The sequence below is a fragment of the Myxine glutinosa genome, unplaced genomic scaffold (genome assembly GCF_964187855.1).
Source record: "Myxine glutinosa unplaced genomic scaffold, kmMyxGlut1.1 SCAFFOLD_2208, whole genome shotgun sequence".
Taxonomy (NCBI): Eukaryota; Metazoa; Chordata; class Myxini; order Myxiniformes; family Myxinidae; genus Myxine; species Myxine glutinosa.
The window spans coordinates 61,252-69,562 of NW_027618303.1; the positions used below are offsets into that span (position 1 = coordinate 61,252).

General features: G+C 43.1%; 1 long non-coding RNA gene across 1 annotated transcript; it reads right to left on the minus strand.

The window, feature by feature from the left end:
• Positions 1-2,891, minus strand: LOC144889278 (uncharacterized). Its single transcript, XR_013621680.1, has 2 exons — positions 2,584-2,891; positions 1-340 (listed from the first exon to the last, which is right to left on the minus strand). It is a non-coding gene; the product is annotated as an uncharacterized LOC144889278 (long non-coding RNA).
• Positions 2,892-8,311: the final 5,420 nt, after the last annotated feature.

Below are 8,311 nucleotides of genomic sequence, written 5' to 3' on the forward strand. Positions count from 1 at the left end.
GCAGATCAAAAAAAGAGTTTATTGTTTCAATTTTTTGAGAATATGAAACAGCAGGAAAACAATAACCTTACTTCCTGGCATGAATCACTAGTTACCAAATAAGTTTGTCAGAAGTCTCATCTGTCTGCTTGTCTTGCTTCAACAAAAAATCTTTGGTTGTGCTGGTGAGAGGAGGTTAATTATCACCACAATCCCGAGATCTTCTAAGTAATGCACCTTCTGCTCCAGAGATCTCCTGTGGTGATTCATTTTCATGACATCACCTACAATATGATCAGATCACCCAGCCCAATGTCGTCCTCTCCAATTTCTAAATCTGCAGGCTCAGTCATCTTCTCATCTGTGGTGGTAGAAATAGAAAATTGGTCATCCTCAACCACAAACATAGATAAGGCTTTAAATCTCTGTATGGTATTGTAATTCTGCTGATATAACACAAGCTCGGCCTAAAGCTTTATCTAAAAAGTATCTGGGTATATGCGAGATTCTTTTGTGGTGGGATACTGCAAAATGCTTGGTAATCTTCTTCACCACTAATTAATGCAACATCAGAAAACACTCTGAAATATTTTCAGGCATTTAATCTACCCCGGCTTCCAAAACCAAAGGTGGATGGAGGTTATGTTTTCGCCCCTGGTCTGTCTGCTGTTTGTTTGTCTGTCCGTTTGTGAACAAGATATCTCAAAAAGTTGTGGACGGATTCCGACGAATTTTGGCAGATATGTAGCGAATGTGACGAGGACGAAATTACTAGATTTTTGTGAGGATCCGCATCCGGATCCGGCTACGAGAATTTTTTAAGCGATTCTTCACCATTGCGAGATAGGACCAAAAATGATACATAGCAGGATATCTCAAAAGGTTGTGGACGGATTTGGACGATACTTGGTGGACAGGTTGTGTGTGTGACAAGGACAATTCATTTCGATTTTGGTGAAGATCTGAATATGGATTCGGATATGTGAATTATTTAATTTTTTAAGTGATTCTTCACCATTGCGAGATAAGACTAAAACCAACACATAGCAGGATGTCTCAAAAAGTTGTGGACGGCTGATTTTGATTAAATATGATTCTGTGTTGTGATTTTCTGGTCTAGTTGTGTTGTGAACGAGGATACAAAACGTAAACTGTTCACCTGGTGGAGGTATGCTCTCCACTGAGTGCTGTGCTAGTTCTGTCTGTCTGTTTGTTTGTATGTCTGTCGCCTTAAGAGTCACAATTTTCAACCGATCTGCACTAAACATCACCAAATGGTAGAGTTGGTCATAAGCAAGCAGCCTATTGTTTTTGGGGTCAAAAGGTCAACATAGGCCAAAGGTCACCAACTTTGTCACATTTCTAAAATCCTCAATTTACATCCGAGTGACTTGAAATTTGAAGAGGACTTGCACATCTGGTCACTGAATTCAACCACCAATTATATTTTAGGTCAACATTGGCCAAAAGGTCAACATAGGCCAAATTTCTAAAATCTTCAATTTTCATCCGATTGACTTGGGAATTTAGAGGATTTGCATATCTGGTCACTGAATTCAACCACCAAGTATTTTTGAGGTCAACATAGGCCAAATTTCTAAAATCCTCAATTTTCATCCGATTGACTTGGGAATTTAGAGGATTCGCATATCTGGTCACTGAATTCAACCACCAAGTATTTTTGAGGTCAACATAGGCCAAAAGGTCAACATAGGCCAAATTTCTAAAATCTTCAATTTTCATCTGATTGACTTGAAAATTTAGAGGATTTGCATATCTGGTCACTCAATTCAACCACCAATTATTTTTTAGGTCATCATAGGCCAACAACTTATTTTAGGGATATCGCAAGTATCGTGCTACACACGACATATTTCTTGTTTATTATTCTTTAAAACGAAGTGCTGTCCCCGTAGACCCACCATAAAGGAAGTGCAGGTCATTTGTATATTCGCGCGAGAACGAGATTCAAATCCGTCGCCAATTTCCAATGGTCACCACCACTATAGGCAATCGCATAGACCACCACTAACCGCTATTAACCTTCCAGCCATCTCCACACCACCATACCACAACTATCTTCCTCCAGAAGAACAAACTCCTCCTCGCACTTTTATTAACGACCACGCTCAAACCAACCCTGCTCGATCCAGATTGCTTAACCACCATCCCACAGATTCAGACCTTCACCACACAACCATGGCAAACGCCCACAACCCTACCTTTACCTTCAAAGCAGTCGACAACAGCTGCACGGTACAAGAGAGGTACGAACGTTGATGCTGTTAGTATATTGCTTGTAATTTTACTAAACGCTAAAGTAATTTCATAAGTTTATAGCAATAATACCAAATTTGACTTCACTGTTTCAATACTTATGGAGGGTACTGTATATAATGTTGGGATCGAAAATGATCCCATTTCCACCACCCGGAAAAATAAATTGAGATGGACATTGTCATGATGTGAAACATTTGGTCTAAAGTGTTAAACAGCAATGACAAGATTGCATATCAAAACAGGAAAACTTACATTTCAATCATGTGACAATATTAAACAGCACGAAAACAATAACTTTACTTCCTGGCCTGAATCACTCGTTACCGAGTGGTTTGTCACAAGTCTCAGCTGTCTGTTCATCTTGGTCATTCTTCACCGGAAAATGTTTTGGTTGTGCTGGTGAAAGGGTGCAATTATTGGCAGAATCCAAAGATCCTCCGAGGAATCCGCCTTCAGCTCCAGACATCTCCGTTAGTGAGGGTTCAAACCCCATCGGAGTGAGGAAAGGAGAGTTCATTGTGTCGATGTTTCTACTCTTCTTCAAGTCTTCACTGTGATCAGGGTCAGCAAGCTGTGTTTTTTCATTGAAATATTCCACGAGGTCACTCACAGTATGATATTTCAGCCAACGATCATCATCATCATGATCATCATCTTCAACTTCTAAATCTATAAGCTCAGTCGTCTTTTCAGCTGTGGTAGGAGAAACGGAAGATTGGTTATCCTTAAAACAATTGACACAAACAAGGCCTTACGTCTCAGTATTGAAATTTGATTGATAAAACAAAAGCGCAGGTCTAAAGCTTTTAATATCTAAAACGCATCTCGGTAAATTAGAGATGCTTTTGTAATGGGTAATTGGAAAATGCTTCGTAAGGCTGCTGGGCCATAGAAGTTCACGGTTCACGTTTCACGTTTCACGTTTCACGGTTCACGTTTCACGGTTCACGTGAACAATCGGACCCTGGGCCATAGGATTTCACGCTTGGCTGTTCACGTGTTGCGCGCCAGTTCTGCTTTGGCCGAGTAACCGTCAACATGGACTCTTCGGATGAAGAAGATTGCCTCATTCTGCTTCTACTAAGACGGAGGAAGAGAAAAAGGCACAGAATTTGGAGCCGAGAGCACTTCCTTCTGAGAGAAACCCGTGGTGAATTCCACCGAACATTCCGTTATCTGCTTGACAATCCCGATGAAGAACTGTTTTTCAATTATACCAGGATGTCATACAGGACTTACGATGCCTTGAAGACCCTCGTCCTGGAACATCTACAGCCAGGTCAAACAAACTGGAGAAAATCGATCGAAGCAGAACAAAAGCTCATCATTACTCTCAGGTTGGTACCTATTAATTTGGATAATGTGGTGTTGGTCGTGATGATCTAGGCGAGGGTAATTTGTCTAGTAGTCTAGCGAGTCTACTTTTGAAAACGTTCAGACTGGGTGGTGAGACCTCTCTTCTCTTGCGCTTACAAAGTTATATTTGTTTTCATTGAATTCAATCTATAGATTTGTGTTGTCATAAACTCAGTCTTAATTTTTTTCCAAAAGACATAAAATGATGACTTAAAGAAGAAGAAGAAGAAGAAGAAGTAGAATAAGCTGGAATGTAATTAATTTATACGCACATCAAATTTATTCAAACACACACACATTGAGACACACACACATACACATAGAGACAAACTCACTCACAAACACGCGCGCGCGCACACACACACACACACACACACACACACACACACACACACACACACACACACACACACACACACACACACACACACACACACACACACACACACACACACACACACACACACACACACACACACACACGTGTATAGAAAAATACAAACAGGGACACCGTAAATATGCTTCTGAACGATTTAATGAGTATGGCACGGTGCAGTAGGAATGCGGAATGCGGTAGTTGCGGATATGGGATTTGGCCTCCATCCATATCCGCTTGTAAATATTCCCCTATTTCCCCAATACTCCCCAACTATCCCCAATCCCCCATTCCCTAGTCCCATTGTCTGTAAACAACACTCTGTAGAACCGACCTTCCCCTTTTTCCCCCATTAAATGTCGTGCCCAGGTTCACCGCATCTCACGTAGACAACTATAGGACATCTTGCTAGTTATTCTTAGTCTATGTCAGTTAAGGACTCGTTTCCATTAATTCTGACTCTTCGTTGCACCAGAATGTGATTGTATGGCACCAGTAGTAAGTTTAGGACCTCCCAATACCTCCCCACAATCTCATCTCCGCATCCTCCCATCATCTCATGAAACAACAACACCAACAACAACAACAGCGCGCGGGGAGTGCGCGTCCTCACTCCGGCTTGGTTAGCCGCCATTGACCATGTGCTCCGACGGGGTTACCACACAGGGGCTGACTGTCAGCTCCTCGTCAAGGGCGGAGCCCGGTAACCCCCCCGCACCCAATAAGAAGCGGCGGACCGATTCCATCTGGGGCGGAGCTAACGAGCCGAGGGCGTGTCACTCCCCGCTGGATATACGCAGCCACTTACCGGAGGTGACGTCAGATGCGCCTGAGCTTGGAGAGAAAAGGACGCCACCTCCAGCGCGACGATACCTCCCCGCATCTTTGGACCGGACCGGGTCGATTCTGCCCCTGAGCCAAGGTGCACCTTGAGCCCTCGACTACCTGCCCCTCCTTGCCATCAATCCCTGTGTGAGTCAGTCTTGTCCCGTTTATCTGTGGTCTGTCGGGGCTAAGATAAGACCGTGTTTAAGTGCCCACCTTTCTATGCTGTACCTCTTGTGCGTGTAATCTAAACGTTCTGCATATCCCATATTATAACCTCCTCCGGAGGTCTTGAGAACTGTACCCCTGGTGTCGTGTCATTTATCCCAGCCGTTGTGTCCTTTCCTTAATTGATTTAGCATAGCGCGATTTGGCCAACGTTCGAGTGTAATCGGGTAAACTGTGCGAACACGGCGGCCATTCCGCTCGGCCCATAATAACATCCTAATAAGTCGTGTCCGTAACAATATGCTTCTGAACGATTTAATGAGTATGGCACGGTGCAGTAGGAATATTATACGATTGTGATGGTGTCAACATGGAACTCGTGAGGGGAGATTAAGATGGGATAAAGAAAATGTTGGGATGACAGAGAAGAGTGTCGTAATTGTCACGATATGTTCCTGTGATGATGACTGACAATAATGTATTAATCGTCACAATCGATGTTCCTGTGCTGATGACAGAGAAGAGTGTCAACATTGCCGCAATCAATGTTCCGAACGAATTTTACAAATTATCATAGGTAGGAATGTTGTAGGTTTGTGATGGTGTTGGCGATGGTGCCGACATGGAACTGTTGTGGGGTGATTGAATTGGGAAGAAGGAATGTTCGGATGATAGAGAAGAGTGTCCAGATTGGAATGATAACTGTTGCTGTTGTGTTTTCTGAATATGAAGGTTTTTCAACAGCTGCAGTGTTTGGAGCTGGAACTCCTGGAATTGCTCGTCATCGAGAGCATCTACCCGCGGCAAGATGGAAGTGAAAAAGCCCATCCGTGTAGATTCAGATTTCCTCTCAATTTTTCTTTTTCAACAAGGACAGGATGAGTTCATCATTGTCTTTGTCTTTCCTTTTCTTTTGTTTTCTTTTTTCATTCTCACTTCCGGTTCTTCTCTTCGCCACAGCAACTGCTTCCTCAGGGTCAACTACTCCATCATCATCGCTCCTAATGTCAGTGTCATCCATTGCAGTTTGCAAAATGTCCCCTTCTTTTGGGTCACTTTCTTCATCACTCAACTGGGGCAGGTTTCCTTTTGAAGTTCTTAGTCCTTGAGCCAACCGGCCATTTTTTGAAGTGAATGCTCCGGGGGGGGGGGGGGGGGGCAGAGAGACTGGGGCAGGCCCGGATGGACGCCATCTTTGAAACCACCCAGCTCGAAAATGCCCATTTGGTGGGGTACATTGTTGCACGTGTATCTGGACTTCTATACTAGCTATCGATGTGCGGTTGACGACTAAATATACGTCCGATGTGTACCGTCTAAATAAAAAAATAATATGAAGCATTTTGTTTTAGATTAATTATTATAAAAATCAATTATCGAAAAAAAATCATATATTTTTCAATATTTTATTATTAGACTTGTACTTTTTTTAGTGAAACAACACTGGTATGATTTTCCAAATTATGCATTGTGCTACACCGTTTATCTGTCTATAAAAATAACTCAAAAACTAAAACATATCATCCACCACGAGTGTACACAAAAAATATATGAAAAGGCATGCACTTTCCACAAACCGAAACTATGTCAGTTGGAATTTCCCGCCGATAATCAACCCACAGAACCCAGTGCCGAAAGTGACGTCAGTCTATTCTATATCTATATTCTATATCTCAGTCTGAGATTTGTTGCAGTGACCTGATTAATTTCTGAGGGGGGGGGGGGGGGGGTGGGTGGCTTAAGAACTAAAAGTGAACATGTTAGATGGCGCCACATACAACTCTATTATAGAGTTGTATTGTGGCGCCATCTAACATGTTCACTGACTTGGATGAGTATGTCTATGTAAGCTGGCGAGCTTTTCGGATATCGGAGTAATCTAACGTCAGTCTTTTTGTTCTTTCAGCTGAGATGGCCGGTGTCGAGGCGAAACGGGCGAAGATTGAACCTGAGTCCGGAACGTGCATCCTGTGCAGCAAGAAGTCGCCACTCTCTGAACTAAGCAAGGCAGCGGGCAACAGTTCTTGGAAGACATTGTGTGACGCAGCCGCAGTTAGAAACTTTTATCCAATTCTAAAGCTAGTCCAAGAAGGCGCAGTTGAACTTCCTAATATTCCAATATTATACCATAGGGCTTGTAGATCAGACTTCACTCACAAAAACCACCTAGCTACTTTGACCAATGCAGCTAGAAGTTCTTCAGTTGATACTGGCGATGCGGTGCGACGGCGATCATCACGGGAAGAGACAGGATCAACTTCAACGGTCTACGATGATAAATGCATTTTTTGCCAGCGTGCTTCAAAATTCATAAAAGGCAGTCGTACCCGTGAAACAGTTGTCTTGGCTGTTGAACTTCGAGCAGATAAGACAATAAGAGATGCTGCGACAGCTCGCAATGATGAGAGAGTTTTGGCATTGACTACACAAGATATGGTTGCAGCTGAGGCTCACTACCACTTCTCCTGCTATAGAAACTACACACGGCCCCAAAAACCTCAAGTAGAAACTGACATTGAAGATAATATCGAGAAAAAAGAAATGATACGATGTATATTCAATTTCATTCGCACTGACTTGTTCTTGAACCCGAGGATTGTTCCAATAGTTGATGTTGCAACAGATATCCTGTCTTCAGATACATTTTCAGTTGATGTTCGTGACTCCATCAAGAAGAATCTGCAGCGCACATTACAAAGAGAGTTTAGAGAATCGCTCATCTTCTTCAATGTGAAACACCGTGTATACTTGATGCCCGATAATCTGACAAAGCGAGAGATTGCTGCAGAGTGCGTAAACCTGAAAGCAGAAGTGAAAGCATTTGAACGAACGGACGGTGAAAGTAACATTGTGCGTGCAGCTACTTCACTGCGACACCAGATCAAAGATGCTCATTACAATGAACGTTGGCCGCCTCAGCCAGCAGAACTCACTTCAGATTACGTGAAGATACCAGATTCTCTTCGTGTATTTCTGCATACTTTGATTTGCGGGAGTGGGGGTAGCTCTGCGCGTGCCGACACACTGGTATGGTCGATGGCTCAAGATATCATCAATGCTGTACACCGGGGTACCATCAGAACATCGAAGCATGTCCTACTTCGGTGGGTCATGAAAACGCTCACCGGTAATACAGAGGTCATCAGAATATTGAATCGACTCGGGCACGGATGTTCGTACACAGTTCTGGAAGAAATCGAGACAGCGCTATGCATAGACAAATTAGCAAGTGTGGAGAAAGATACAGTACCACTTCCGTCACATGTGCACCCTTCGGTCCCGACTGTATTAGCATTCGATAACATCGACAGGCTAGAGGAATCGCTG